This window comes from Chelmon rostratus, chromosome 5 (assembly GCF_017976325.1).
Source record: "Chelmon rostratus isolate fCheRos1 chromosome 5, fCheRos1.pri, whole genome shotgun sequence".
NCBI classification, from domain to species: domain Eukaryota; kingdom Metazoa; phylum Chordata; class Actinopteri; order Chaetodontiformes; family Chaetodontidae; genus Chelmon; species Chelmon rostratus.
The window spans coordinates 1,385,138-1,394,665 of record NC_055662.1 but is presented as its reverse complement, the minus strand read 5'-3'; positions in this window follow the sequence as shown (position 1 = coordinate 1,394,665).

The following is a 9,528-nucleotide window of genomic DNA, read 5'->3' as shown; positions in this document are numbered from 1 at the left end:
TGAAACTGAGATGAAACTGTTTCTTTCCGTGTTAAAATAAAATGATTTCTGACTGTCAGTAAAGGTGTTGAAGGTTAATTAGATCAGAGGAATGTTTGCCAACAAGATGATTTTACAGATGCATAATAATCACAGCATTTAAATAGCAGTATATAGTTTATACCTGATATATATAAAAAGTGGAGGAAAGAAGACAAATAGCACCAGTGAAGTTTTTCTATAATTACTGTGCCTGGTTTTAGCATGGTAGTGGTTAAATTGTAAGAATGTCGATGTCTTGTCAGTCAGTTGGTCAGTCCACCACTCTCCACACTGAATTATCCCAACAACTATTTGATGAATTGCCGTGAAATGTTGTACAGACATTCATGTTTTCCAGAGGATGAATATGAACTACTATATTGACCTAGGACCTATAGTCTTATATTGACCCCTGACTTTTTGGTTTTTAGATAGATAGATAGATAGATAGATCCACAATTGGATTTCTGTTTTCTGATTTCTGTATCACTTTGGTGATCCCTTGACTTGATCTAGTGCCAACAGCAGCTCACTAACTTTGATGGAACTGCTGCTGAAGTGACCAGTCTGGGAGAGACCACAAAGCCAACCAACGGCATCAATCACATGGAGAACTGCACCACCTTGTGTCCTCTTGATGTTACTGCAAGTCCTACTAGAAACATGTCCTTCAGAGAGTTGGTGTTCAGATACTGTAATATCCAGTTTTAAGATGATGGTTCCAGTGAAGCCGAGTGGCTCGTTGAATGTACTTCTTTCTGTGTTCAAGGTCCACATGAGCTCCTCATACATTTTAAGGTTAGAAGGCTGCAGGTCCACATGCTACAAGGTAAGGATTTCAAACAACATGTTGGATCATCCTTGGGACATTGTTTCCCACTAATGAACAGTTTGTTTGAGGTTGGGTGATCTGAGAATACTATATCATCGGTTCCTCCACACTTACCCACACTGCAACCAAGAGGCTTTCTTCTATATTTCACTTTGGACATAAAACCAAATTTCCTCATGAGTAAAACAAGAACTTCTGGCAGTCAGCAGCTCTTGTTTCAAGAACAGAGAGCAAAGAGCTGGAGTAGTTTGTAAATGTGATGCATCATTTGTTGGCCATAAATTGAGCAACTGCTGCTTTCATTGCTGATGTGTGTATTGGTTGCCCGCAATTTGAAAATATTTTTTTTTATGAAGATATAAATGTTTAAGCACAAAAATACATTATCTACGCATCTTTATGAGGATTCTCATTCATCCAGGTCATGGTACTTCTAAGTGCTTTATAAAGACAACTGGACTTGTATAATGTTGTTGAGGAAGTTTCTCATCCAAGAGGCATCTGCAGTTCTGACTGACAGGTGGGCAGTCCCAGACATTTATCTTGCAGGATCGTTCACACCTCAGGAGTCATTGAGGTCACATGTGAGTCATTGACCCACCTATCTATCATGTGGGGTCACATAAATCATGGTTTGACTGGGTGTTAAACCGACTGGGGTGGGATCTGAGGACTATGTTGTAGTGGCTGATGTGTGTTGTCATAGATCACCTCCTCTGTTCAGTGATGATCTTTCCAGCTTGATATGGATGGCATCTTTCACTCTTCTTTCAAACCACCAAAATATGTACATTATTGTGTGTATTGTGTGAGTGTCCCTGTAACATTCCTGTCATGTTGTTTCTGCGCTGAGGTTCAGGAGCAGAAATTACATTAACCACGTTTGATTAATATTTTAATTGCCTATTATTTTACATATATTAATTTTTTCATTGTTCAGTGAAATAGTCATTTTATTATTCAAGTTGACAGCTGACTGCACGCACCATTAAAAGGATGACGGCACGCAGGGAGTGGACGGCTGGTGGAGAGTTTTTTTCATAAATACAAATAGACATTGAGTATTTTACTTGAAAGTAACCTTCAACCCAACGTCTTTAATTCTGAGTTCAAAATGTTTTTGTTGCATGAAGAAATGTCATTTCATTTTCTCTGCAGTCGTTGATTGATTTCATAAATGCAACACATGATAGTTTGTTTATTCATAGCATAAAGGCAAAGAAACCTTACATGCATTGTTTTTTTCATTTTAAATGTCAAAGGGTTTTGTGGCTCCGTGTTTTCTTTACTGTGGGAAACGGGAGTGGTAAAGGTTGCCGACCCCTGGTCTACGGCTTCGACCCCACGACTGTGTCAATTAATTGCGCATGCGCGGTTCTCTGCCAACGTGACCGTGATGCATTCAGAGCTAGAAAATGATACACACGCTATTCACCTCGTTTTATTCAAACTTAAATTCATTCAGCCAAGGCTTCAAACCAGAAATCAGATTTCTTTTCAACGTATTATGGTCGTTTTTCCCGATGTCTCCCTCTCTGCTGTTTATTTTGTCCCGTCTAATTGAGTGGCAGTATGACGTTAGCTTACTGACAAAAGGCAGCTAATCATGTTGCAAAACTAAGACAAAACTGAGTTAAATGTGATTAATAAATCATTGAAACTTGACAGTGGAGTGTGTCGGTGTAAAAGCGCCTCTCGGGTGGAAGCCTGTCAGTATGTGTCGCCCCCCAGTGGCTGCCCCTGCTCTCTGCACCCACTCTCCTCATTTTTCATTTTTGAGGGACATAAACACAGAACAGACTTCTTTCTGCTGCCAGAGGCCGTTCAAATACCTGCAGCAGGAGGGAGCGTCATCACAACACGTCTGAGAAGTTTGTCAGTCCTTCATTTTATATTTGTTCCATGAACATCTTATCGTCTCTCCTTTCTGACCACAAAGAGGGAACAGCATTTGATAACAGCACTGTATGTTTAGTGTGTATAGTTTACCTTTATTTATTGACTAAATAGTAATTAAACCCAGTGACAGTTTTTACAGCACAAGTACCTCCAACTTGTACTTCACAGCAGTACTTGAGTCAATGCTCTTAGTTCCATTCCACCACTGACCAGTACAGAAGCAGCTGCTGTTACTGAGCGTTTGGAAACATATTTAATGAGCTGAACTTCATCGTGTTCAAACAGGATTTTAGTGTCGTTTCAGTATTTGATGACAGACAGCAGCACCTCTTCTTTATAACCACCATAATGTCTTACAGTTGTTTTTCTATCGTATATCTTTATTCACAGACGCAGACACGTGCCTTTTAATCAAATCCATTGATTTTTATTCGATTTTTAATGATTGAATTTAATTTGATTCTCTTTGATTTATAGTTGATTTTAATGATTGATTTTAATATGATTTGTATTTGATTGATTTTTTATTTGTTTGGCACTTGATGCCGAATTGTAAACCATCCTGCTGTCCGGAAATTTAGAAGACAGACGGATGGGGGGATGGGTGGGTGGGAGGAAGGGGGGAAGGAGGTAGGGGTGATGGTGGAGTTTAGGGGCGTGGAATGGAGCGGCGGGGACGGGAGGACGGGAAAGGGGTGTCGGTGGATCTGGCGTCAAAATATAAGTGAGGTCCGAACATGCGGGTGGGAGGAAGGGAGGGGGGAGAGGGAATTGTGGTTGAGCAACCGGCAGCTTTCTTCTCCTTCTCCTTTTTCTTTCTTTGTCCTTTCCTTCCTCTCTTCTTTTTCTTTCTTTGTCCTTTCCTTCCTCTCTTCTTTTTCTTTCTTTTTCCTTTCCTTCCTCTCTTCTTCTTCTTTCCTTTTCCTTCGCTCCTTCTCCTCCTTTTCTTCTTTTTCCTTCTTTTTCCTTTCCTCCTTTTCTTCTTTTTCCTTCTTTTTCCTTTCCTCCTTTTCTTCTTTTTCTTTCTTTTCCCTTTCCTTCCTCTCCTCTTTTTCTTTCTTCTTCCTTTCCTTCATCTGCTCTTTCTCTTCCTTTTCCTGTCCAGTCTTACAACTTTCCGTTGTTGTCTCTGTCTCCTTCCTTTTCTGGCAGACCTCTTCCAGTTCCTCCACCTGTTGGACGATGGTCTGCCAGCGCTGTGCGTTGTCAGCCAGCTGTTTGTTTCTGGCCTCCAGCTCTCTGAGTCTGGTCTCCCAGCTCTGTTCCCTCTCAGACAGCTGTTTGTTTCTGGCCTCCAGCTCTTTGAGTCTGGTCTCCCAGCTCTGTTCCCTCTCGGCCAGCTCCTTCGTGAAATTGGTCTTGAGAACTTCAGCGCCATCTGTGGCCGCTGCGAGCATTTCAGAGAGGTGCTCTTTCTCCTCTGTGAGGTCCAGGATCTGGGCGTCCCTCTCCTGCAGCTGCTGCTCCAGCTGCTTCACCTGCATCTGCAGTCTCTTCTGAGTCTCTGCCATCTCGCTGTTCTCCAGGTGCTGGATGTTTTCCACCTGGGACTCCCCGCTCGTCTCTTTGGGGGAGACGTCAGATTCACCTGATGCGCTGCTCTCACTGCTGTTTTTCTCTTCCAGACGCCGCTCCAGTCTACATATTTCCTCTTCCAAGTTGGACACAGTGTAGACGTGTCTGCGCTTCGCATTCAGGAGCTGATCCCTTTCAAACCAGGCGCGGTTCAACTGGACTCTCAGAAAGTTGTTCTGGTGGCGACTTTGCTCAAGAGCAGATTGCAGACGGAGAAATTCTCCGGGATGGATCGGATTGCCCTGAGAAACAGGGCCAACAAGGTGATCCCTGTTTCTTGGGTTCGGGTTTGTGGGGTTGCGTCGGTAAGCCATTGGACTGTCTGTAGCGGACTGTACTGGTCTCTAGTGGACTGTGTTTGTCTGTTGCAGACTGTAATTGTGTACGCAGATCGTAGTAGGACACTTAGGAAAACGCGCTTGTGTGTGTAGCTGATACAAGTCAGTACTACTGTGTTGGGGCGTCAGGTTTAATCATAGATCGACGCGCTTGCATCTCTGACGTTTTGATGACGACAAACATTGGTGGGCGGGGTCATTCCAGGATCACGTGGTTCCAGATTTTAAAAAAAAAAAGAAATTTCATACTATTTTTAGGGACACGGGGCAACGCACGAGTCACTGGCTCCTACAGCTAATTCTGGAGTATTATAATATAATTACAACTTAATATTTCATGTTCAATTCCTGGGGGGATGGGGGGGTTGGACAGGCCAATCAATATTTGTGATTGTACATATACATTTTAATGTAAATGCAAGTTCAGTTTTAGATTTCTAAGTATGTTCACAGTTGTGTAAAACTTGTGTCTGCACACATTCACTCAGATTAATTGAATTGCCGCATGTTTGTTTGGTGCCTTAAAAAAGCCTTTTGTGGTTGCACTTCTTCAAGTGCACACAGGCCTTCCACAGTCACACAGCTACAGAACGGACCTTTAACCTTTGTGCAAATGTTTTTTTTTATTTTTGCCATTTGGAAATGTTTTTTTTTTTGTAATTTCATTCCAGTTTATTTCATTAAAGCACCACAGACACGGTATATGTAGCACGTGGCAGGTTGGCTATGCTTGTTTGACTACACCTCAGATGGTCTATTAATAAGGTGATGTAATTTGTCTCAATTTATTACAGGGTGAGACACAAGACATCCCACAAGAAAGTAGTGAAAAAACAAATCTGAGTTTACTTACAAAAAGAAGGAAATCACTCATCTGTGCAGTTTTCATTACAAATGGACCAAGACATGTTCATCATTTGATATTAAAAAAGTGCTTCAATTTCATTTGTGCATGGTCGATTTAACTGTTCATTAAGTTGTTTACCTGCAAGCCAATACTACAAATAATATGCAGTGAGTTAAGATATTTTCTAAGGAACAGTTTTGGTTGAACAGGTTAATGCTCGAGCGAATCCAACGCCTGATTAATTTGGTGAGAAATTAAGTGCACATTGTATCGCGCATAAAACAGTCTTTAATGCTGCAGCATGTGTAGTCCATTGTTATAGACGCCAATTTCACTGGATTGATAGCATTATATACCTTGCATGTGTATCACTGCAATAAAAATAAGCCCTTGAAGACTACACCAATGATCCTCCTTAGTGCAGAGAGAATTGTCCACCCTCAGACATTCAGCAGGACTTCAGATCTCAATAAGGTGTACAGTTCAGCAGCAGAAAATGCATCTCGAGGAACATCCCATCCTCTCTCCTGCATCAGAAGACAGCAGGGAGCAAACACAGTGTCAGCACATGGGTATTGGCTTTTGGAGGTGTGCTCTTCCTTACAAAGGGGCAACTCCTCCACGTCAGTGGTCTTGAGATTGTCCTCAGCACTACACATCTCTGGAAGTGTGTCCATCAAAATAAGGTGACATCTGATCACGCCTTTGCTCTTGTGGGAATCCCTGGTTTTCACGAGAGGTGAGTTACTGTCAGCTGCACTGACTGCTGCTCTCGGCACGTGCCAGTGAGGCATATACTAATGTATAAAAAGTCTGTTTTGTCTGGTAATAAACATTGTAATAAAGCAGACTGTGACCTTTCCTATTATTCATTACATGGTGCAGTGACCGGGGGTTTCACAGGCTGATCATTTCAAGTACAAGTCAAGATGTCTGGTGTAAATAATTCACAAAACATGGCTGGTTAAGGCACAGGATGATACAATATCATTGTTCTTTAACCAAAAATGCTGAACTATTAAAATCATCATCATTGACTTCAATTATCATAATAAATAATACAAGTGTGTATAACATATTTTAATATATGTTCTTATTGATGTACAGTATTTTCTATGAACACACAGCTGTGTTTTGATGCCATTCATTATCTGTTTATGCACCAGCATTCAGTTACAGATACTTCACAAGAGAAGTTTAAGTTGTTGACAGCTACATTCATAGACACTTAAAAGACCTCATATTTAATCATATCTGTCAGATATATGACAGTTCAACAAAAGTTAAGGGATCACCAGAGTTATTCAATTTCATCCTTAAGGAGACACAAATGTCTGTGGCAAATTTAATGGCGATCCATCCAATAGCTGTTGAGCTACTTCTCTCAAAACCACACATGTCAACCTCATGGTGACTCCTGGCTCCTGAAAATAATTAATGAGCATTTAATTAAAATGTATTTTATTTTAGTTCGTTCATTTTGAAACAAACATTGTGCACGCCTCACAGATTATGACAGTTTATGATCCTTTGTGCAGATGCAGGTGACGGCGCACAGCCCTGAGCTGCAGACGCTGTGCCCTGAGGTTCAGGAGCAGAAATCACTTTAACCACGTTTGATTAATATTTTAATTGCCTATTGTTAAACATATATTCAGATTTTTTTTTCATTGCTCAGTGAAATAGTCCTTTTATCATTCAGGTTGACAGCTGACTGCACGCGCCAGTGAAAGGATGACGGCACGCAGAGAGTGGACGGCATTTTTGGTTTGCGGCAGGTGGAGAGTTTTTTTCGTAAATACAAGGACTCAAATTGAGTATTTTACTTGAAAGTAACCTTCAACCCAACGTCTTTAATTCTGAGTTCAAAATGTTTTTGTTGCATGAAGAGATGTCATTTCATTTTCTCTGCAGTCGTTGATTGATTTCATAAATGCAACACATGATAGTTTGTTTATTCATAGCATAAAGGCAAAGAAACCTTACATGCATTGTTTTTTTCATTTTAAATGTCAAAGGGTTTTGTGGCTCCGTGTTTTCTTTACTGTGGGAAACGGGAGTGGTAAAGGTTGCCGACCCCTGGTCTACGGCTTTGACCCCACGACTGTGTCAATTAATTGCGCATGCGCGGTTCTCTGCCAACGTGACCGTGTTGCATTCATAGAGCTAGAAAATGATACACACGCTATTCACCGGTAACCTCGTTTTATTCAAACTTAAATTCATTCAGCCAAGGCTTCAAACCAGAAATCAGATTTCTTTTCAACGTATTATGGTCGTTTTTCCCGATGTCTCCCTCTCTGCTGTTTATTTTGTCCCGTCTAATTGAGTGGCAGTATGACGTTAGCTTACTGACAAAAGGCAGCTAATCATGTTGCAAAACTGAGACAAAACTATCTGGAGAGACCTAAAGAGGGAGACATGTGTTGCAGTCATGGCATCACACCTAGGATCCTGAAGACCTGTGCTCGCCAGCTGTCTCCTGTAACATCTGGAACATCTGTTCAACCTGAGCCTGAGTCAGGAGAAAGTCCCGAAGCTGTGGAAGACGTCCTGCCTGGTTCCAGTCCCCAAGAAGCTGAGGCCATCTGACCCAGTCGCCCTCACATCCCATTTGAGGAAAGTCCTGGAGAGACTGGTCCTAGCCCAGCTGAGTCCACAGGTGAAGACATTCCTGGACCCCCTGCAGTTTGCCTATCAGCCCCATTTAGGAGTCGCTGACGCTGTCATTTACCTGCTGCAACGAGCCCATATGCATCTTGATGGTGGAGGAGGCGCTGTAAGGATCACATTCTTTGATTTCTCCAGTGCTTTCAACACCATTCAACCTCTGCTATTGGGTGAGAAGCTGCGGGGGATGGGTGTTAACAACGCAGTGATCTCCTGGATTGCTGACTACTCAACAGGCCGGCCACAGTTTGTCCGTCTGGGCAGCGGGCTGTCTGATGTGGTGGTCAGTGATACAGGAGCTCCACAGGGGACTGTGCTTTCTCTCTTCCTCTTCGCCTTATACACCACTGACTTTAAGTACAACTCTGAGTCATGTCACCTGCAGAAGTTCTCTGATGACTCAGCTGTTGTCGGGTGTATAAGAGAGGGAGAGGAGGGGGAGTACAGGACACTGATAGACAACTTTGTTGAGTGGTCTGAACAGAACCACCTGAGGCTGAACATCAGCAAGACCAGAGAGATGGTGATCGACTTCAGGAGGAAGAAGACGCCTCCACAGCCACTACGGATCAGAGGGGAGGTGGTGGAGGAGGTGGAGGACAACAAATACCTTGGAGTGGTGATCGACAACAGACTGGACTGGAAATCCAACACAGAGACTGTGTACAAGAAGGGGATGAGCAGACTCTACTTCCTGAGGAAACTGAGATCCTTCAACGTGTGCAGCAAAATGTTGGAGATCTTCTACCAGTCTGTGGTCTCCAGCGCCATCTTCTTTGCTGTTGTATGTTGGGGCAGCAGCATCAGAGCCAGCGACACCAACAGACTTGATAAGATCATCAAGAAGGCTGGCTCTGTACTCGGACTCAGACTTGAGTCGTTTCAGACTGTGGTGGAGAGGAGGACGCTGAATCAACTGTTATCCATCATGGACAATGATCAGCACCCTCTCCATCACACAGTGGACAGACAGCGGAGCACCTTCTCCTACAGGCTGCTACAGCTCCGCTGTCGAAGGGACAGACGCAGGAAATCTTTCCTGCCACATGCCATTACACTGTACAATAACAGCTAATATATATATATATATATATATATATATATATATATATATATCTTTATAGTCCTATTTCACAAATTTTCACTTTTTTCACTGTGTCATGCCTACAGTCACGGTACACTTTATTTTCTACACACTGCCATTTGCCATTTGCTGTAGATATTTTATTTTGTGCAATACTTTTTCATTTTTTATATTTTGTATTTTTTTTTTATATTTTATATTATTATTTTTATATATACATTACTGTACACACACACCCACACACGCACTTCTGACTGATGGA